At 39.2% G+C, this 23,882-nt stretch overlaps 1 protein-coding gene and 1 long non-coding RNA gene across 7 annotated transcripts in view; one reads left to right on the top strand and one right to left on the bottom strand.

Moving 5' to 3' along the window:
• tnr (tenascin R (restrictin, janusin)) overlaps nt 1–23,882 on the top strand; it is a 188,583-nt gene that overhangs the window by 38,224 nt on the left and 126,477 nt on the right. For all 6 annotated transcript variants that reach the window (XM_067605816.1, XM_067605818.1, XM_067605819.1 and 3 more), the window contains one exon: nt 20,139–20,196. The gene's annotated coding sequence lies outside the window, so the exon portion shown is untranslated. The remainder of the gene's footprint in view (nt 1–20,138; nt 20,197–23,882) is intronic.
• Nucleotides 7,364–22,582, bottom strand: LOC137194185 (uncharacterized). The gene is made up of 3 exons (XR_010930932.1): nt 22,003–22,582; nt 12,613–12,812; nt 7,364–7,595 (listed from the first exon to the last, which is right to left on the bottom strand). It is a non-coding gene; the product is annotated as an uncharacterized lncRNA (long non-coding RNA).

Raw genomic sequence — 23,882 nt, 5'->3', positions numbered from 1 at the left:
CTGAAGATAAATGCTTTTTTTTCACTGAGATTAGCTGTGCTTTGTTAGTATTAAACTAGGTGCTATTGTTCATTAGAAATGGTCTCTGCAACAAGATATAGACATTTTTATTGGTTTTTTTTGGTTAGCAGAAGAGTTTTAAATACCAGAAAGGAGGAATGAACAAGAAGAAGAAGCTACAGTGCTTTATAGCATGAATTATCTTGTTATAGGGGTGGGCGATATGGCAAAAATCTTACATCGCGATTTTTTTCAGGCAGGATCACGATCCACGATCGTATCACGATTCTTTTCATGTTGGTTTTTAAGATTATTTTGCAAGTTACTGAGCAGTACTCAAGATTCAAAAAACTTTGTCTATCATATAATGATAGAAATTTCTCGTTGGTTAGGGGCTCACAAAAAACATAACAACATACACTCATGAAAGGCACAAAGACATAAAATTACATTAAAGCACAAACAATTCCATAAATAAATAAGAGTAGGTGTGCAAAGCTGCATTAAAAAGTAGTAACAGTCTATTTGGCCTTGTTTCAAATGGATATTGCAGTGGGAAACCAAACTAACAGCCCAACCAAACTAATTTCACAGCTGAAAAGCAAACAGTCGATGTTGTGTAGAAGTGTTAGTGTGTTGTTTCAGATAACTAGCAGGATGTGCATTGTTAAAAACAGCTGACATCACGCTAGCTTGCGGCATGATAGAAGTTAGTGTTATCAGTTTGCAGGTGAGCTAACTGCTAAACAGTGGCATTTACCTGCAGCCCAGCTGTCGGTTTACCATGATGTGCTTCCTAGCAGGACATTAAAACTGCTGTAGATTTCACCAACAGATTGGAGATGTGGTAGGAGGTGCTCGCCATGTCAGTGCTGTTACCCATTAGCCTGCTGCTAGCAGACTGCGCTCGGTCACGGAGCTGAAGTGATACAATGTGCACTGTAGCTCGATACTAACAATCTCCCTGTAAAGGCAGATCATGGAGGCATTTTAATCGTTCACAATCTAATATCATCATATTGCACGTCCCTTTTTTGTTATCATGGAACATTTAGATGGACATGTTTTTACTAGGGGTGCAACGGATCACAATACTCACGGTTTGGATCGTATCACGGATTTGAGTCATGGATCGGATCATTTTTCGGATCAGCGAAAAAAAAGGGGGAGACAAATAAAACTTTGCTTTCCATATATTCTGTAAAACACCATAGGCAAACTTGATAACTTACAAACATGAGCACATGTCTTGTCCTGCAGCTTGTTGAACGAGCCACCAAACAAACATTCACCGCCAATATCAGTTAGCAGCTAGATAGCTAATTAGCTGCTCAGCTGCAGCACATTAAACATCATGTAAAAATACCTGCACTTTGGACCCGTTAGATGCTGGTTTGGTCGTTTCTCTTCAAAATCCCTGTTAGCGACGCGCTGTCTGTCCATGACTTGTACATACAGCAGTTTGTTTACTTTGTCTTAAATGAGACATTACATTTTGCAATTAATCCGTGGTTCACAACTATGATCCGTTGCACCCCTAGTTTTTACAATATCTATTTAGTTGAGCAGTTCTCTGTAAAAGTGGGTCCTTGTTCATATGCAGGCATAGTCTGACTTGGCTTGTTTTTGTTGTTGTCTTGCATTTCTTTTCCTTGTTATTGGATTTCGTGGAGGAGGGATCTTTCAATAGCACTTCCCACCTTTCATGACTCTATTTCTCGTTGGGTTCCTGTCATCAGCAAAAGATCTCAGTCTTGTCTCACAAAGCCCTTAACCTCCAGAGACACATTGTTGTTGAGTCAAGGCAAATGTAAAAAAAGAAAGATAAAAAGAAATAGAAAAAAACTTCTCAAAGAAGTATCGACATGTAGTGAAGCTTTGATTAAGGACTACTGGGAGAACACAACTAACCAGCATGAGTGAATTTATCTTGGCTCCTTTCAAAGGCCTGACAGTATATCTACAGTAACACTTGCTCTTAGAGCCATTTTGAAAATAAAAGCCCTCGCTACATCAAGCTGCACTCCTCAGGGCTGAGCAGATGAAACCAAGCCCTCCATGCTTTGTTGTTGTACTGCTTCAGTGGCATCTCTATTTAATGGTGAATGAAAAAGAGAAAATAAAGATGGATGGAAAGACAGAGATATGACACAGCTGGGACCTGCACTCAATTTCACGACACCAGAAATATTACGGTGCGTGTCCGAGCCAACAGAGCACACCAGGAGGCCCCAGGCCTCCCATTATATTGAAGGATAAGACATATCACTCCCGTATCGCTTGTCAATAAAGACGATGGCCTCTGGGAGGCTGGACATGAGAATAGCTTAATAAAAATACACTTCAAATAAAGTTTACAGCCGTATAATAAATCACTCTAACTCCTGGCAATAAAACAATATTATAAATGTCTGTCTTTTTAAGCTTTTGGTTTTTTGCTATTCTGAAAGACTGCCTTTCTCCAGGTGTCCTTGAATGCGCCACCTTGAGAATCTTGAACCTCATTCTTGCTTTCAACCACAGGAGCAGACATTGATTACAAAACTTAAAATAAAAGACAGAAAAATGTGAGCTGTGATGGAGTTTGGTTTCTCAAAGCAGTTTCAAGTGTAAATATAAGAAACATACTGAAACAAACTACAAGCACTGGCTGCCTGGAAGGTAAGAAATCAATCTACAAACTTCTGCTTTAGAAAACTGTTAACAATAATGTAAAGTATACTCAATTTGTAGTTAATGATCTAAAACATTCCTCTAGTTTGGTTCCCTTAAGGGATAGATTAATGTTGTGTAATGTAGTTTTTAAATGTGCTTTAATATGTTGTATTTCTCATGTTGATGGTTAAGGAATATAATGTATAATAGAAAAACAGTACATTCACAGTATTAATTCCGCATTTAAAATAGGATTAACAATGAAAAGTTGAATATTCTGAGCTGGTCCAATCATGGAACAATTTTGCATACATTTTTGATATTTTGATTGAATATTTTCAACGCTAGTTATGAGACTGGGCAGTGGCCTCCTGAGGTGCAGAGACTGTTCTTTACTTAATTTTATTCTCTCTGTATTATTAATGTTTTAACTGGTGGTGCAGAGAGGTGGAGCAAAACTTTATCCAAACCTTTGATATGCTAGACCTTTTCGCTGTAACCTTGACATTTCCCCACTTGTTAAGTGAGGCTGCATGATCTCAGGCTTTGCATGAGAGTTGTAGCAAATATATTTGTCTAAATATTGATAAACAGGTCATGGCAAAATGCACATCACCTTTTTTAAAAAAAAAAAAAAAAAATCAATACTATCTTAACGTTAAATCAAGATGGTTTTGCAAGTGTACATCTGTGCAATTTTAGTATTGTTTCAAATTAGTTATTTTATTTGTACACATACAGTACAAACAAATGTACACACACAAATAAATATACATACAGTCAAACACAGTGTGTGGAATATGGAAAAAACATGTAATATTCAAAAGGATTGACAATGTTCTCCTTATTTATTTCTGTGTGAATGTGTGTTTCTCACATTGACACTGAATAAAAAACACTTTATTTACCTCCTATGGAGGAAGTCAAATCAATGACTCTGGGACTCTTGAGTCCCTCCATTCGGGGCTGGCAGGTCAAGATGTTCATAGTGAGCTAGATGAATAGGGCAGCAGCTCCCCCGATCGATTATGATCTGGACCGCCGAAGTAGAAAGAGCAGAGGTAAGCATAGGCCTAAGGCTAAAAATGCAAACATCTGTGTTCGTTCAAACCAATTAATCGTGGGGGTTTGTAACGGTGCCGATCGGTGGACGTTCCCACCCTCCAGTCCTCCTTCATTAATGCTGCTTACCATTTCCTCATCTTCATCTTCGCTGGTCTTTTGGCCCTTCTATCTGCCATCTGTCTCTTACCCCCTCTATGCATGCCATTTTCCTCTGCATCATTCTATTTTCATCCCTTCTCCTCCACTTCCCTCCTCCTCCTTTTTTTCCTAACCCTCTCCACTTCTTTGTCTCTTTGATTATCCCTCCCTCGCTGCTCCCTGCCTTTTTGTACCATTTTTTTCTTGTACATAATGGAAATATAGAGTAAAGATAGGAGTAGTAGCTCACAGATTGTCTTCTTATGTCCTCCCTCCTTCCTTTATTTCCTCCTCACACGCCTTCCTCTTTTCTTTTTGACTCCTTATCTACATCACCTGTCCACACTTCATTGAATCCCCCCCACACACACACACGCACACACACACACACACACACACACACTAACACACACACACAAAATGTTGAATTAATTCCTCCACATTCCTGCTCACCGTCGGTGGTCCTTTATCTCTGGGGCATGTGGAAAGGTGACTGGATGGCTCCCCATCATTAAAACCTCATCATCTGAGATGACACTGTCTACCGTTATTGACTTTCACTTTTTTTTTTCCACAAAGGATGTGTCCATAAAGTCCAATTGGCAGATGAGTATTCAACCAGGATTACATTAAAGGTGAATTTAACACTTTTGAAGACATTATGAATACAGAATAAGACTGTCAAAATACTGTAATACAGCGAATAATATCAGTTCCTCTTCCTCTTCGAGCAGATTTACTTCATATTCTAAAATACAGAAACGACCAGGCCAGATAATACTGGGTTATGAGTTTCCTCAACTGCTTTCAAGACATAGCGATAGAGAGAGAGAGAGGGCGAGAAAGAGAGGGGGAGGCAAAAGAGAAAAAGATGGAAATGTCAGAGTGGATCATTTCAGTGGAAGTGTCGGTCTATTCGCTCCTGAACAGAGGCATCCCTAAAGGTCACGTCAATAATTCTCCTGTTTCTCCAGCTGGCCATTAATCATTTGGTCGTACGTCTGTCATCATAGGGGGCTAATGAGATCTACATAGATCATTTCTTCCTCTGGCTGGAGGACAACCCTGCTGTTTTAAAAAAAAGCATTCTCATTGATCTTGTGTTGCTCTCAGAGGATCCACGTGTGGCCAGAGTGCGTGTTGCTCTGCAGTGAATCCTCTTGTCTTTGTGGTGGGAGGTTTGAGCCAAATACAATTTGGTTGATTTGATGGGGCTTTTGAAATGATGTGAATAATTGATGTATTGGGTGCAATTTTGTAACCGAAATGTGCTTGTACTAAAAAATATGCCAGATATTTTGAAGTGCAGTACCACATAATGAACACATAAAACTCAGAAGCTGCTCTTTGACAGCGAATTGTAGTCAAACTGCATTTTGTTTATGCTAATAGAGCTGCCGCGGTATAAATTTTTTCTTTACTGCACAAATTAGCGAAGCCATTCAAACCGTCTCGGTGGCCTGAATATAAGGTGACCCTGGTTATAAGATGACACCCCTTTTCCATCACCTGTTTTTGGAAAAATACTTTTTGAATATAACTTACATCATAGTATAGTTACATACTCACACACTCTCCTACAAGGCTCTTGAAAGCGGTCAAAAATTATTTTCTCCAGCAGTTAGCATTTACGAGATTGCCTTTTTGTCTTTTTGAGCTCCTTATCATCTATCACAGTGATATTTGGCAACTTGACATATTCCATTTCTGCAGTAGAGACGTCGGAAGATGATTTGGACTCGTTTTCACTCGTCATTCATTTATTTCCTCCTTGGCAGAAAAAGACGTCACACAAGTCTTCAGAAACTCCTGCAGGTTAAACTGGACTAACGAAACACTTTTAAGTATGACTGACTAACACGCTCACTATAAACAGACTTTAAGACACTCGCTAGCCTAGCAACATTAAGCCTACAAACAACCCATAATGCAACACTCCGTGTAGGAGTCGGTTTTACACCGATACTTTATCCATTCAAAAAACAGATCTGATGTTGTGAACACGTAAGTGTCTAGCTCCTGAATATGACACAACCCCACTTTTTCGGACATATTTCCAGGAAGAAAAAGTCTTATATTCAGACCAAAAAGGTAAACTTTTTGAATGCAATTATTCCTGTAGTAGTCTATTCTTTATAGCCTCTATAGTCTAAATGTCTATCTTTATTCCAGTGTTGTCATTAAGAGGCTAACTTTGCAGCAGGAATATTGGTCAGCATTCGGCAGGCATGTCATTATTTATATCAAGCCTGAGAGAATAATTAATGTCCCATCACTTGAGCCGCTCACTCAGCGGTGAAGCAGTGATCGGCTTGACTCTGCGGTGGTCATGACGTGATTGCGTTACCGTGGTAATGCAGTAACCGTGGCAGCTCTATCTGCACCAGAATATATGCCCATATTGCCTGTAAAATTGACCTGCTGTTGGCGTGTCAACAGAGATGACCCCTTAATCACAGTCGGTGGAACAGCTTCAGGATTTGGTCATCTAATTTTTATCCACAGCACTGTACAGGATATGAAGTGTATGGCTCTAAAATGAAATATCCAGCCTTTGATTAAAGTGGTGTCTCGCCACTTTCTCTGACAAAGTGATTGATTGCACAAACTTTGAACAAGCGATGGTGCCTTTCAAGTTCTGTCTTCAATAACTCAGGCCTTGTTAGCTTACATGTAGTTGTTATTTTGTGTGACATAAGCTTCTGTTTTAAGTGACTGGAGAAGTTTAGTTATTTAAAAAGAGATAGGGAGCAATATTTCATAGTATTTATAACATTGTCTTCAACAGGGGCCCTATGCTCGTTAATCATCCTGTCAATCAATAAATCAACAGTTCAGATCAATAAAACTCTAGTTTAACAATGTCAAACGAGCCATTCATCAAGCTGCTGTAAATTCAAAGGGGATATACATCTGGGAGTCTTTTCAAACAGCTGACTGATTGCTGATAGTGACAGATTGCTGGTCAGTGATGATTCAACCGGTATAGAAGAGAACATCAAATCTCTAAACATCTGCCTGACAAACTTCTGACAAATTGCCTGCATGCCAGTGGAAATGTGTGAGCCAACAAAAGCTGTCAGAGTTGCATGTGTGTTTAGTTTTTGAAAAAAATGTAACCATGTTTTCTTCATAACATGACTCAAAGTGGAAATGTGTTTCTCAGTTTTATTGTTGAAAAGCTTCATTTCTAAATGGATACATGAACATTTTTTGTCACTACAATGCACTACAATCTTCACAGTCAAAGTGGATGTTTTCCTTCAAGTGCATATTGACGAAAAAGTTTAAATGATTGCAGCCTCTCTGCAGTGACGCTGTTTAAGTCTCAAGTTTTCAATCAAAGGCCAGTTCAAGTCATGATGATATCTAATATCTAACAAAACATACTGTATATCTGTAACACACATATACATGCATCTGTACCGTATGTGTATATAAGAGCTGTTTATTTCAGGGCGTAACCTCTCTCAAAAAAACCCCAAAGTGTAAATATGTTGATTTTTAGACAGCGAGAGGGTGACTTTAGTGAACAGTTTAATACAGTTTGCAAAGTGATGGCATTTCACAAGAGCACAGTAGCCTCCATCAAAGGAATGATCAGGATTGAGACCACAAAGCTAAGGACCGTTCTGACAGAAAACCTGGCAGAGCTCCTGGATTGTGATTGGAGATCTAGCTGGGAAGGATCAGTGCAGTCAATGCTTCACTTCCGCATGGCAGGGAGGTGAGAAATTCTGGGAAAAAAAGCACAACAGCACATCTGGACTTTGCAGAAAGACATACATACAAAATACATGGAAAGCTTGAGACAAAAGATTTTGTGTTCCCATTAAACATAAATGAACAGTTGTTGCTGTGATACTGTATATCTGGCAGAAACAATAGAAATGTGTTGGTTCCCACCAACTGTGCTGTGCCTTTTCCTGACATCAATTCTGTGTTTCAGCTCTGAGTTGATGAGCAAGCAAGCACCTCCGTACTCATGGCAGGCTCAGTGTGACAGTGTTTTTCCATGTGTATGCGTGGGTCTGTAAATGTGTGTGTGTTTCTATGTTTGACATATAAGGCATAAGTAGGGTTTCTACCGCACTGGATAGATAAATATGTCATTAATTATGCATTTCAATTACTGTAAATCCAATACCCTGCTTCTGTCACTGTGATTACCAAACCTTCACACTCAACTGGCAGCACTGACAAAAGTGTCAAAATACAAATTCACTGTACACAAAACATTTACATGACGGTTATTTATGTGCGTGCAATTTTCTCACTGCCTGATATTTGTGTCGTGATAAGTAATGCATGTACCTCGTTTCCTGCCTTTCATATTTTATTTACCTATTTACATTCAATCCCTGTGCCTTATAATCATACATAATGCATCAACATATTCAGACTCATTCAATTACTGTAAATATATGCACTGCAGTCTACAAAAGCCTTTCTGATTTTCCATTTCAGACATTCCCTTTTCCTTTTCCTCTCAAACACTATAATGTATGTCCTTTGTTGTCATTTTCTTTTATATTAGAAAATCAAGCTCATTATACGAGTCATAAGAGATCCTCTTTGTGCAGGAGATGAATCAGATGGTTTTGAGTTGTACTGTGCCATGCAGTCTCATTGCTTGCCATCCATTCATAATGCTAAAATAAATATCAGAAAAACAGTCACCTTTCCATCCCCCCCACAAAACACAACCAAACACATAAAAATGGAACAGATGAAAAGCTCCAAATCGCTGCTGAACTTTTCAGACCCTCACAGGGTTTACCTTGGACTTTTTTGAGATAAAGGTGGCAAAGGTTGGAGAGCATGCGTGGTACGGTGTGCATAGTTTGGAGAGCTGTGTGCTTAAATGAAAAAAATGTCGATAAGGAGTTAAATTTTATACCAAAATGGAACAAAAGATGAAAAGTAAAGGTTGTGACAAATGACAGTGTTTTTTTGCAGGCCCGGGATGATATGCTTATCTCCTGATTCGATACTATCACGATACTTGGGTGCCGATTCTCGATTGAATGAATAGAAAAGGAGGCACCATTTTCAGTCTCTTGCTTCAGTACCAAATTATTCACCAGTGTCCTTAGTCCACTGAAATACAAGAGATAACTGTCAGATAAGAAAAATGGTCTGTAGCCTTTTTATTTTAAAAATGTACTGCATTAATTAATTAATTAATTCACTTGAAAGCATCTTACGGTCCCTGCCTGTATAAGAATAACAAACTGAGGGGGAGGCAGAGTGCTCCACTTGTGTTGTTATTAACATCATGTCTCCAGCAGTGGAGAGCAGCCTCTCTGCTGCACCGTTAGCTCTGAGGAAAGACATCGTTGTCCAAGGCACTCAGCGGCTGCAGGGTTTCTGAGGTCAAACAGACTGAGCAACGATATATATTCTCTGCATCAGAGTTAGTGTAAGTTGTTTAATGATGCAGTGTGTTGGTCAGCTGGTCTCGTTTGTTACTGCTGAAGTTCGCTGCTCCGCTCCGCTGACGTTAGTCTCAGAGTAACAGCCTAGAAAGTTCACAATAGCCTTCATGTTTGCCTTGCAAAGGTAATTATTTAGTCCTTAAATCAAAAAATGCTCGTAACTGCTGCATTTTGTGAAGCTGAATTACAAGACAACTCTAGCATGTGCGCGCTGTAGACTGTCCGGGTGCTGCACTGCCCTCACATTTGAGTTCTGCCTTTTTCAAGATCACATGCAGGAATTTTCAACAAAGGCAGCGGAAAGGCGACTCGCCTTTGAGTTAGAGAGGCAGGGAAAAACCCCTCATACTGTATATAAGTTATAGTGTTCTTGCGAGAAAGTACTCTACTACTAATAAAACTTAGTAATTGAGTAATTGGTCACTCTTACATCTCTCAGTCTCTCACTCTCAATACATGCATGTACATACAGTGTGCACATGAAAAAGCTAGTCTACAGTCTGTTATTCTCACATAGCAACATTTCTAATACAGGGTGTTTGAATGTATCATACAATATTAACGTACTGTACAAAACATAAAAAAATATTTGGTGATACACTGTGACCTCCATGCTGTAAACTAAAGATTAAGTTTGATCAGATTAGATTATAGAATATCTGTTTAATAACGCCAAACAGTTATGTGGTGGACTTGCCTGGAAACCTCCTGGTGACTAAAGGACTTCAGGACAAGACTCCAAGAAATAGTCCGGCACATAGCTTCTATAAAACTGCAATTTATTATTTTTATACTTCTGGTTTTGTATGGATTAAATTAAGAAGATTTAAGATATTAATTAGTGAGCTTTAGAGGAGCAGGTGGGCAGATTTTGCTACCTTTAGACAGAGCCAGGCTAGCTGTTTTCTAAAATTTCTTTGTCTGAAATAATCCTGAAATATACCTTTCTTTTTTGGCCTAATTTTTGTCAACAAATACATAACCATCTTTTTTACGCTCACCAATTTTTACAGAAACCTTAAAGGAACATCATGGCTTTTCATGGTTTAATCCATTAAAGGCAGATTCTCTATTTTACATTATTTCCATTTTTCAAAAGAAAGCAGCATTTCTTCAACTCTGGCATTTGTGACAGTGCCTAAAAGCAGGAAGCTCAAAATAATATAATAATATTATAGTTGTAGGGTACATCTAGTTTCTGAAAAGAGAGATACTGATGGGCACAGAGAGCTTGGAAAGTACAACAGGGTCTTTTAGGAGTCCAGAAACAGTAATGGACACTGACATCTATTTATAGTGGGAAGAGCTAAAGAAGTGAATAGAAAGCTGAACAAAGAGGGAGAGAGCACAGAGCCACTGGCAGTGTTTGTATAATGTTTTCCTACAGTGCAGGGCGGATAATCTAATGCAGAAAAAAAAATCCATCAAAGTGTTTGGATTTTTAACTTCTGTTTTTTTAACATCCTTCAGCTCCACAGTTATGTAAAACTTTCAGAGTTTCTTTGTATTCAGATGTGTATGATAAACTATGTACATTCATAGCATGCATATCAGGTTAATGGTATCAACATATGAACACATTTCTGGCCTGCTTTAAGTAGCTCTGCCTCTTTGACAGAATTTGTCTGGTTGTTTACTTTGGCTTAGCTGTAAGTAAAAAAAAGATTAGCTGTCATTTCCCTGCAAGAGTGTGTGTGCATGTGTGTGTGTGTGTGTGTGTGTGTGTGTGTGTGTGTGTGTGTGTGTGTGTGTGTGTGTGTGTGTGTGTGTATGTATGTGTGTGTGTGTGTGCAGCCCAGGAAATAATTGTTACATTTAGACTTAAATATTAACTTAAATATTCTTTAGTTCTCAACAGGAGGAAAGTGTGATTAGATGTTTTCTTTGAGTGTTCTAAGATGTTTACCACACATTTCAAATCATTCTGAGTAATTGGATGTGTTATAAAAGAACTTGAAAAACACATTTAGAAGCATGTGACATTTAACCACACAGGCAGATGATTGTGGAGCAACAGCGGAGATATGAAATGCTCTACACAGTGGTGCCTTTAAGGGGTGGTGGGATTGGGGGGGTGGGGGTGGGAGGGGGGGACGTTGGCCCCAGAACAGTTGTGCTTCTCCCAGGGAGGCCCAAATCTATGGTGCTGCTTGAAGATTAGTGCTTGAGATGCTGACCAGCAGTTCAACATCAATTTATATTCTGAAATGCTCTATCCATACAAATCATGTGATTTGTTGTAGTTGTCAAAAACGGAAGAAAAAAGAAAGAGACAGGACATATTTGCTTTTTATGTGTTAAGTATTGAAGTCAATATTCTAATCACTATTCTGACCACAACATTTTATGCAGTTGGGAGGAGTGAGGAAAACATGTTTTTGAAATTCATCTTCTCCAGCTCTCTGGGCGATGCCATAAAGTCATAACATGATTTATACCTCTTTCTTTAGACATATCAAAGAATTATGCCCCATTTTAAGAAATCCCTGAAGGTACTAATTCATATTCTCTATATGATTGGATCATCAATACTGAGGGTAAGTGAAGGTCGCTCTGACAGTTTTACGGGTTGGCAGGTTTGCCTGCCTTACTGCCATTGCTTCACAAAGCTGTGTAATGCTGTTTTTCCTGCATTGCTGATTGCATTGTATCGTGACAGACGGCCAGTTCAGAAGACAGGAAATACAATCAAAGCTGCATTAGACTGAATGTGACCTCCGCTCGCTTGTTCCTGATAGGTTGTTGATAACACAAAGTAGCTTACCCTGGCCCTAAGAGCCTTTCCTCTGAGGTTGTATTTATCAACCTGTCTTAGAGATACAAGTGATATACAATTATTTTTGTCATTCAGGTTGTTATAACTGAGATATCCAAGGTGACCTGTTTGTCACTGATCATAGATCAATATACAAGCTCTGTGAACATTCAATAAATTCAGGCACTGGCTTCAAAATACATTATGCTTTTTAGCTGAGAGATTTTTTTTCTTTACTGTCAAAAACAATAACAATAAAAACGAGACCAAAGGCTTTACAAAAGATTATTATAAATGTTGGAAAAACGTTGACTGACTGATTCATAACTTGAAAAACAAATCAGCACATATCTGGCCCATGCTACGTGAAGTAGTAGATGAATATTTTATAATCTTCCACACCTGCGTTTGATATTAATGAACTTTCAGTCTGAGCCTACGCTGCTTGCTTGCTAAGTTGACATATCTGCCTGCCCACCTGTTATGAATATTTATGGACAAAGTGAGTGGACAAAGGTTAAAGAGGCACATTTTTGATTTTGGTGTGGAGTTGAGGCTCACCTGCTCCACTTCTGCTCCTTGATTGGTAGTCAAGAAATGTTGCTGTCCATGGTGCTGAACATGGTGGTCTAGTTATTCTCAAGGGTGGTGGATTCTTTCACGCTTTTTGTTCTATGTTTCTCTTTTTCTTTATCTATCATCCTTTTTGTTCCTCTCAGTTTGGTCCTAGACCACTTAATGTGGACAGGATAACTGAAGTGCTGTAAGAAGAAAAAGAAAAGTGAGATTGCTATTGTAAGTGATTGAATGGTTTGTTGAACTACTGCGTGACCCCTCACCTCTTCTGCACTAAGAGCAAGAAAGAATTAGGTTAGGGAGAAAGAGAAAATATGAAAGCCTTATTGGCCTTGACCTGAAAAACAAAGATTACAGAAACTTTTATGTAAAGGTTTGAAAAGGCGGTATATGATTAAATGTTCTGCTGCTCAAAGTGCTGCCATACTTTACCTGTATTGGAGACTTTAAATTCTCTCCCTCTCTTTCTCTTTCTGCCTCTCTCTCTATAACTATGCCTCACGCTAAATGGAAAGTCTCTAGGAGTATAAGTGTCATAAGTATGGCTGTGCATGGCAAAAACAATTGCAGCCTGTCCACTGTACAATAGACGGGTGGAAGTGTAAGTACTGTGCGCCGTCCATGAAATCAATGGTCCACTGCTTGGTGGCTGGCTGACTTCCCTCAAAACACACACAGGCGGGTGCCATAAAGGATGTTTATTAGGCTGACAAGTCGACACTGCGGCTCCTTGTCATGCTCTGATAATAGGGGCCAGGCGCAGACCAGTGGAAGCCTTGCTTCAGCTGTTTAGGAGACAGACAACCCCTTCAGGGGTGCAGATAAGAAAGGAGAGGAGAGAAGAGAAGAGAAGAGAAGAGAAGAGAAGAGAAGAGAAGAAAGAAGAAGAAAGAAGAGGGAGGGTTGTGTGTTAGGGCAGCTAATGCCTGTTTCACGAGTGGGAGAAAGAAGGAAAGAAGGAGAAGAGTGCGATAGAGCCAGGAGAAGAGGAGAGGAGAGTGCAGAAAAAGAGATGAAGAGAGGATGGAGGAGGATAGAGGAGGCTGTGCAATCAGTGCTTCAGAGTGCAGTGTTTGACATGAGCCCAGGAAGATTTAAAAAATGCTAATATTTTTGTACCAGTTTAAAACATGAATGTATGAAAAAGAACTGGATACAGTGTTGGTGCCCATTCATTCCAATTTAAGTTGCTCATCGGGCGCAAATGGCACAAAAAGTGTTTTCAGGCTTCCTGTGGCTTCTGTGCTTTTTGGGCCCATAGAACATGCTCATCAGAGATGTCCGCTGGCTAAGCTCGCTGACTTCCTGCTGGCTCCCCACATACATAAAAAGGCATGAAAATAATGTTACTGATATGGCTATTCAAGACTTTTTTAATGTTATTGGACTCAATGCCTTGAATGCTGATTACACAAAAAGTGATTTCAGGGTGTTTCAGGGATGCTCAGAAAATTTTATTCATCATTTTACAGCCGTTCCTTTTGTAATTATTATGTGTGTGGAAAAAGGACTTTTAAGCTACTAAGGGTCATGTGACCTGGAATTTTACAGTACGCCAAAATAGCCTCACAGCAGCACTGTTACTCAGTTTTAGACTTGTCCTTATAGTGATGTTTATGCAGAGTAAAAACAGAAATTGCTCTGTAAGTATATTGGATGAATTAAAACATTATAAATGCATCAGAGACATTTTTAAAATACTGTCTCTCCTCTCCTCTCCTCTCCTCTCCTCTCCTCTCCTCTCCTCTCCTCTCCTCTCCTCTCCTCTTCCTCCATTGTCCTGTAATGAGCAGTTGGAGATTTGCTGTGAGCCCATAAGAGATGCAAGCTATAAATCAGCTAATCAATGGCACCAAAGTTAGTCCCTGAACAATACTGAAGGAAAACGGTTTGAATGAGCCTCATTGATTCAGCTTCACAAATCATTATTTCTCCAACAAAGGTTGACCTTGAAAGACAACAAGGGCGTTATTTGTCACTCCACACACTAAGAAACCAATTTGAATGCTAGAGTGCCCCATGTATAAGTTTTTCTGCTCATTGATTTCTGTTGCATATTTTAAACTTATATAATATGGAGTCATTTGTTACCAGTGGAACTTCTACCTGCGACCTCCATAATTATCTTTTCACTCAGGAAACCAGGTCAAAGCATGAAGATGAGGAGATAGGATGAGATGTGGCTTATTTCTTGCTAACATCATCATAAAATAGTGCAACACACGTCCATTTTTCCAAGGGTCAGTCCTTTTGAGTCAGCTCTGCTGAGGGAGGTTCCCAGCACCATTATGTCATTGTGGACAAGAGGACGGAGGGAGAGAAAGCGCTAAAAAAAGAAGCTATTTTAATTAAAGCTGGCAGATTTACTCGCCTAGCTGGGTTTAAAGCATAGGCTGCCCAGGCCGATGAGGGCCAAAGTGGCGGTCGTAAAAATGAGTCATGCCAGGCAGGGGTGGAAAAGAGCCCCCTGTGGAACGGGCAGGGGAATTAAGGTGGGCAGTCAGAGGCTGTACTGTAATGAGGACAAATAGCTGAGAAGTTTGTCGTCTGACAGAAGCTCTGGAGCTGGCTAGGGAAATATGCATAGTACAATACTTTCAGCTCCTCTGACATTTTGGGTGCACTGTCTAATCTTAGTGAGAGGGAGATGGGGTCGGGGTGGTGGTGGTGGGTTTGAGAAAGATGAAAAAATAAAATAAAAGCGACTGAAATACTGATGTAAGGCGAGCTATCTGTCTTGTTTACTTTATTTCTCAGTGAGAATGAGAGAGTATTGGTATTTGAGTGAACAGGTGAAGTTAGTAAAAAATCTATAAATCAAAAATGTCCCAACTTTCAGTTTATGCAGTTTCATCCCTTACCAACTTTGAAGGTCTCTAGGTGGCTGATTTGCAGCATAATCAGCAGCTTATCATTTAACACATCCCACTATATCAGAAAATAAGCTGTAACACCTTGCTGCACCTGGTGCACTCCTTACCCTCATACAATCAGCGTTGGGCTTATTACCGGCAAAAAGGTAATAGGATCCTCATTACTTGCCATTTGATTCAAAAGTTGTATCATTCGCAATCAGTTCAATCTCAGCTGTGCCAGCGCACTTCTGTGTGAATGATCGGGGTAGCGACAGTAATGAATCCACCCATCTGAGAAAGTAGACTTTTCTAACATTTCTCATCTAAACTCTTACAGCATGAGCCCATGTCCTCCCTGAGAGGATGATGACTAATTATGATAAAATGGATTGAATAGAGCTTTTAGATAATTAAATTGGGAATTGGATATTTAGATGATTTCAAATTTATCTAAAAAAAAGTTTAAATTAAGTTTTTGTTCATAGTTACAGCAGTGTGTTCTTCCATTTTTTATGAGTTCTTACATCATTTGTAAAAAGCTTTCTTTACATGTATTACCAACCGTGCTCAGGTTATAAATAACAAAATCAGCTGTTTAATTTTCTCTTTTTATTACATTGCAATACATTTTAAAGAAATTATAAAGACCAAGAAGATTCAGCAAGTGACTGAGCAGAGGTTAGTCTCCTGTATATATTACTGCTGCTGTGTGAATGTGATCATATAAGCTTCCTGTATATATATATATATATATGATGTGTGACTTGAACCATGTGTGTTTGTGCGAGTGAGCAGGGACGTGCTTTGCAGTGATTTTGGCAGCTACCAAACACATACTGTACATGTGTAAAGGATGGTGCATGTAGCAGCTGCTGACTACTTTCAGTGCCAGGTTTTGTTGGTGGTGAGGAGCCAGAGAAGGGCTGCCTTACAATTACATGTGAAGACATGTCACTATGTTTTTCCGTTTTCATGGATTTGAATGGTGTGAAAATCAACCAACCACCTTGTCTTCTTTTTATCTTTTGTTTTTGTCTTTGTATCACCTCCTACACTCTTGTGATTCTCTCATCTCCCTCCCTTGTTCAGTCAGTCTCTCCCCAAAGCTGTCGGATGTCCCCGGGAATGAATGATGTGATGAATTAAAAGATGTGAAAATAATAATCCCCCCACTATACATGCACGCAGGCACACACACACGCACACACGCACACACGCACACACACACACACATACACACACACACACACACAGGCACACACACTACCTCCCTGTCTCCCTGTCTCACCAAAGGCACTGTCTGCTGCGACAGCAGATGTGGCTGGATGTATGTCAGCACTGTCAGATATTCCCTCTCTGTCGCTCTGTAATGGAGTTTATAATTTATAATCACCATCTGTAAATTCCCCTATTTATGTCTTTGTCTCCCTGAGTCATTTTACCGACTCCTCTTTATCTTCTGTAACTAAACATAACAAAGGGACGGGGACGTTCACTAACAGATTTGCTGGGCACAGTGCCATCTTAAATGCCACGGAACAATAGATGACACTCATTATATTCTGATAAATGTACAAAAAGACTGTTCACCTTCATCAAAAACAACAAAACAGATATATGCACATATATACAAATACAAAAACAGATGCACACTGACACTGTTTAAGTTCCAATTTCTACTGTACAGAGCAACTTATGCCCTTAAAAAGAAACTAGATCTTTACAATTAATCTTCCTTGTTCATTTTCTTCAGATTGATTCTGTGGTTTCATCCCACTCATCCCAGATCGAGTTAGCCTTGATAGTTTTCCATATTCTCATTTTCAGCTGAGTAAACTGTTTAGCTTTGTCATTTCTAAAAATGTGAACTGTCACTCAACGGGACATCTTAGTGCAGCAAGAATTTTAAGAAACTGTATGTTTTTCCTGAATTATCAGAGCTCCAATGCCCATGAAATGAAATGTCTCTTCAACTTTTTCCTCTCCTTAGCACATTTTCTTGGTCACCTACCCATCTCCTGGTGAGATAACACTATTGCAGAAATCAGATGTGCACAATATGGAACTCAGTCTGTGCTGCCTTAATATTCTTTGTTTTCTTATTTGGAGCCTGTTATCTATAATTTTATGTGCATGTCTTCATTTCTTAAAAACCTCTGAATGTTGGCGCAGAATTGAACTAAAAAAAAATCCCATCATGCTGACCTAGATGTGAATTCTTTGTTTATTCTTACAGTACTTAAATGTACAGTCACACTCTCTCGAAGCACTTCAGAATGCCTCTCTGTCAGTCTCTTTCTGCCCTCTAAATATCCAGTTCAGTTGCAGCTTGTTTTTGCTGTGTGTTTGTTTTTGCAGTTGATAAGAGATACATAAATGTATAATTCAGTCTCAGACCTGACCTTGCAGTGACATCAAGGCAAAGATATAAATAAATGAATAAGTAGATCATCGCACTTTACACTTGTTATATGCTGAATATAACCTGAAGGCCATATATACAAGGGCTTTTGCGCCTGTTTTTCAGGCACAGATGTAACAACACATCTACTGTATCTATTAAATGAATGCACAAGGCTGGAGTTGCAGTTTGTGTGTCATTTGTGCAAATGTTTGCAAGGTGCGGATCTCCTCATTGCATGCACACTGAAAGGAGGACCGCACAAATAACAGGAGATGTTAAAAGAGGTTGATTATGTATTCTGTTGAATTCATTAAGGTCATGCAAGTTTGCGAGTAAAAAGCCACAAGGAAGGTTGTAATAGGGAAAAGAAATGTGCATTAAATATAGGCTTGTATATAACACAGTTATTTGAAAGAAAAATGAATAAATTGAGATATTATTAACAAGCATAATATCTGATTACTATAACACAAATGAACAGTGAACTGGGAGTTTTGGTTTGTGAAACTTGAATTTGAAAGATCGATTAACTGAAAATCACTACAAGCTGCAACTACATTTTTTTTCTTTAGTTAAGACATTTGAGTGTGTGTTTGGATGCATTTACCTCGGTATAAAAAATCCAAATCAACACCATCTCCACCTCTACCTGCTTCGCTCTGAGCTGCTGCTGCTGCTCTGTCTTGCTCCATTTGTGTCATTATGTCACTTCATCTCCTGTCTCCTAAAATATTAATAATTAGAAATATGCTAAAGATTATATCAGAATTTATGAGTAATATTTTGACTAATAGTTAAAGGCTTACCTCAGGTGTAGCTGAACTGTGGCTAAAATAAATGGTTTGTAACCAAGATTTATGTTTTTTTTTTTGTTTTTTTTTCCTCTGAGCTTGGTGATCTCATAGAAATTCCAGTCCTGACAGTACCTCTAGAGGGCTTTCCCTGGCGCAGTCCAGGAGTTTACTGCGTAATGAGCTGCTCTCTTCGTAAATTAGATGCTTAATTCACACAGATTGTGGCTGCAAACTCAATAAAAACTGCTGCCATCTTCTTTGTAAATCTGTCCCAGAGTGAATCTTGAGTATGGAGCTTTACAGTTTGACTCCAGGTTCAGTTGAAACCACTCATAGGGATTGATTGCAGCTACAGCATGCATATGTGTGTACCACTGCGTGTGTGTGTGTGTGTGTGTGTGTGTGCTTATGTACATACCTACACACGGTATGTGAAACAGGTGCTTCAAACCTAAGCTTAATAAACACTTGAACTTGACCGAATATTGTATGTCTAAATGCTGGAACAGTATGGCAGCCTAATTAGGCTGATGAGGAGAGCTCACAAAACCAGTGCCTTATGCAACAGGAAGTCATGTCCTGTAATACTAGCTCTCTCTCTCTCTCTCTCTCTCTCACACACACACACACACACACAAACTGTGCCTGCATCCGCTGCCTTTATCAAGAGTCTGTATCAAGTGCTGGCTCATGTCTCTAGTCTAAAATGAGAGTCTTTTACAGTGTCCTCCAAAACCATTAAACATGCTAATTAACTCAGGTACAATGTCTGTTTGTGTAGAGTATGCGCTTGCAGTGTTGACTTATACAACAGTGTTGCTTAAGAGTGATTAGAGTGAAAGAATGTTTTGTTTGTGGCAGTTAGATACATTTATAATGGATTAATAGTGTCTGTTCTTGAACTTTGCTGTAAGCATTGATTTGATGTGTATGTGTGAGAATGTGCATGTTAAGAATTTAACCAAAGTACACTTAAGACAGCAAGTAAGCTCATTAGAATAGAGCAGGGGTCAGCAGCACAATTTAACAATGACCTATGTTTAAATTAAATACAAAACATGCTAAATCACCACACTCATTACATACTCTAATAGTTTGAGTTGAGTCACATGGACAGACTACTGGTAAGTAAGATTAAAAGTAGACTGAAAAAGATTGAAACAGTTCCTTGTTCCTGCTGCCATCAATATATTGATTATCATTGATTTATTGTCATACATTTTTATTTATTTTTATATTATAGTGACTACTTCTGTAGTGTTCTGGTATTATGTATACCTATCTGCTGCTACCTGTTCATGTGCACTATTGTATATTGTATATGTTTTATGTTTTTTAATGGTGTGTTTTGCTATGTGTATTGTATGTACTTTGACTGTACTTTCGGAGAAGCCAAAGAAAAATGTATCTATCTATCTATCTTAAAACATCTACCACCTCTCCCCTGTCTGTCAACAGCTGCCTGCAACCCCGAAGACCAACACCAAAAGGATCAGCCCCAGTTGGTGCTCTGAAGGTGAGTTGCAACTTCAGATGCTTGCTACAGCATTGTGCCTATGTGTGTGTTTGTGTTTGTGTGTGTGTGTGTGTGTGTGTGTGTGAGTCAGTGGAGGCTGGTCCATAGAGACAGAGGAGGTTGATCCTCCTCTATTTTTTGAGAGGCAAAAGGGAGATCAAAATATAAAAAAGAATATTTGGTTGAAATAAACAATTACCAAATCTCAGTATTATTTATAAAGTATTTTTTCTCTCTTCTTTGGAAAAATCCGTTACTGAAGTTCTGTTTAAAATGCGTCAACAGCAACACCTGCAGGGCGAGAGGAGAAAGGGCAGTGTGTGAAGTGGTGGTGGTTTGGGGGGGGGGGGGGACGACGACGACGACAGAGGAGGACGGGTGCCTGCTGTCCTCCGCAGGGCGGGATCTCTTACATTGGACTTAATGTATTTCTTTTTTTTTCATGCTAATCTGTGATTGGCCATGACACATAAAATGACGCTGAGAAACAACCAGGAGAGTTAGCTTGTTTTTGTTGCTAATGATATCAGACTGGTTAATATATACAACCATAAAGTTCTGTTAACTAACATAGAAGATGACCAACAGCCACAAATGGACGTTATGACATGAATACATCATCTCCATAAAAGAAAGGAGAAGACGTCAGATAACGTGAGTCAGATACAGCTTCTCTCTCTCTGTCTCTTTGGTCGCTAATTTAATCTCTGATGGTTAAATGTCTCTCTGTGTGGCTGTTGTGTGACTTTATCTCCTTAACAAGAATGCAGCAGAGATCATATAATGTGTTTGTAGGTTACGTTAGTTTGCTTGTTGAAGTTACAGTTAGCTGTCTGGACTCATTCATTCATTCGTTTTTAATTGAGTGGTTGTTCAGTCACCTGTTGATGTTGTATGATTAGTGTGCAGGAGGTCTGGCTGCTTGCTTCTGACAGTTTCTTTAGTTCGTTTTTAAGCTGAGCCGTATATTGAATAATAAGCTTAAAGTAACTAGAATAACAAGTGTTAACTAGTGGTGTAACTGATCGTAGTTGATCCGTGATCCATACGGATCGCCCTCAATCTTTCTAGTATTCAGCACTGATCTGAAATATATAGATTTTTGAGTGCATAATTTTCACTCCTCCCTGCAATGTTAAGTAACACTGGCACTGTGCCTGACATGACTACAAAACATGAAAAAACAATCTTTTTTATTTTTGCTTTACAATGCAGATATTAAGGATCTTTTGATCGGGGCTGCAGATCTTCTTTCAGTTGTTCTTTGATGTCTTCTGAAACCCGTTTATATTATCACAGCTTGGGTTTTTGGTGTGAAGCTCAGCTGGACATTTTTTTTTAGATAAGCCAAGGCCCATTTGCTATCTCTCATTGTCCCTGGATACCCTCTTTACCTCCATTAGCATTGGAGCACATACTTTAGGAGCTGTTCCAGTCGCTGTGTGCTACATATCTCAATGATCTAGAGAAAACATTACTCTTCTTGCAGTGGGTTCCTTGTTCCAATGAGGCAATGTATTAACTTTCAACTTCCCTAGCAGTGTAAATATGTAATTTGTGTATCACCATCCCACTCAGCATTCTGCAGGGCACAAGGTTAAATAGTTTTTAGTCAAGATTTGATTCTTTCATGATTTCCACAATGTTCTACTGCACATTTTTGCCCGTCAGCTCTGCCTCTTTCTTTTCGTGAGACTCATTTTGGTGATATACAGTAGTCTTGGTTAAAATAAATCCAAGGATAATATGTGACATTCCTCTATTCTGTCCTTCAAGCAGAAGCAAAATGTACAGACTTCTCCTTACCTGCAGAGATGGCCCGAGGCAGACAAGCCTTCTCAGAGTCAAGAATTAGCAAACCGAGTATAAAGTGACGACTCTGCACCGCTCGATTTGCCTTGCAGCATACTTTTCTCTTCTTTTGTTGGTTTGATTTAAGTGTGTCTGTGTGTGTCTCTGTACTGTCTACTGTACAGTAATACATGAGGTAGATAGGATAGGATACATAGGTAGATACATTTGGATAGTAAGGTTTGTAGATTGTTGGTGGATAGATAGAATAGGGAGTTAAATAGGATACAAGTACAGAAGATAGATTGGAGGCAGGGATTTAGATTGATAAATAAGATCTATGGATAGATAGAGAAAATTAACCTTAAGATAAATAAAAACTACTAATTATTATAATGATCTACATTAATTCAGACAGATTCTTCAGACAAGAACACCAAATCATTGTGAGGGTGAAAACAGGATGCAAGAACATAGAAGGAGAAATTAAGATAAGAGAGTCTGCAAGTGCATCCATCCATCCCTTTGCTACACTGGCTTATCCCAAGTCTTTAAAAGCCCTGCACACTCACACAGGTGTTTGCAATTACCCTGGCTGATTAGTCCGCTAGTCAAACTCTACTACTACGACTGATAATGTTTAAGCTGCCCTGCCCTTAAAGGGGCAAAAAACATGAGTCAAGGAGATGTAAAATAGGCCCTTTTTCTCACAAGACATATTGACATGTCACAGTAGAAAAAGCACAGGTCTAAATAATAAAATCAATCATGGCTGAATTCCTTTTAGCTGCTTCAGTTTTAGGGTCCTGATATTGTGCATGCTGGCTTATTATCACACTATTGTGATGTACTGGGATTTTTTAATACAACTGAGCCATTGTTAATGTAATTAGTGACACCTGTGTCCTACTTTGACAAGTCAAAATATCTGTGCTGTGAAAAAGGCCCATAAACCGCAATTTGTACTGTACATGCCCACACGGTCCAGAGAAGAGAGCTAATCAGTCCCTCAACAGTCCCAGTGAAAACATCTGGTAGACAGAGCCTGAGTGTGTAGAGCCTGTTAGATTCATGTTTTAGAAGGTGCGTAAAAATAAAAATGTTGCTTGGGCTTGTTTGATCATGCTCTAAAGGTCAGCAAAGGATTTCAGGTCGCACCCAGAATCACAGTCCATTAAAAAGCCTGCCAGGACCCATGTCAGACCAAGCCAAAACAGGCACTCAGTCAACGCAATCATGTCGCTAAGTACAAGCTAACAGTCATAGTTATGAATGCAGCAGAGTACAGCTGGGACCAACGTTTTAAATTAAACAACCAGACAGTAAATAACAGTTATGGTGACCTGGTCACTATGACATAAAAAGTCATTTCTCTCTTCGCGAGAGAGACAGAACATACAGCCTTTCTGCAGTTCTTTTAAAATGTTTTAATCCTTTTCATTGTTTCAGCAGTAATGTATTACAGATACAGTTTTCTGTACATATTTGATCCTTACTTAGAAACATCCTTGCTGTATTAAACTCTGTTTTGACCCTACAGTGAGGCAGCTCTTAGACTAGCTCTCACAGTGGTAGACAGAGGAAGGAGGCAGCGCTGCATGTTTGCCTTTCTAATTACTTCTCAAAGGAACACAGCCATTGATTGTTGCAAATGCCCATTGATTTTTAGCAGGGCTCTACACTATTTGACGTTTGTGCTAAATGCCACGGGACGAATAACGTCTGTGTGTCTGTGATGTCTGTGACATCAGTATGTCTTTTTGTGTTTAAGCATGAGTGCTTGTGTGCATACAAGTGTGTTTGTGAATTTTTATGTGAGCATGTGTTTAATGAGAATGAGTCTGGGTAGCTGAAGGATAGAAAAGCTGCTGCATTCCTTTTGGCCCGGGCAGCCT

The sequence above is a fragment of the Thunnus thynnus genome, chromosome 12, assembly GCF_963924715.1.
Source record: "Thunnus thynnus chromosome 12, fThuThy2.1, whole genome shotgun sequence".
Lineage (NCBI taxonomy): Eukaryota > Metazoa > Chordata > Actinopteri > Scombriformes > Scombridae > Thunnus > Thunnus thynnus.
The sequence above is the reverse complement of the archived record's forward strand: the minus strand, read 5'-3'. Positions and strand labels throughout refer to the sequence as shown.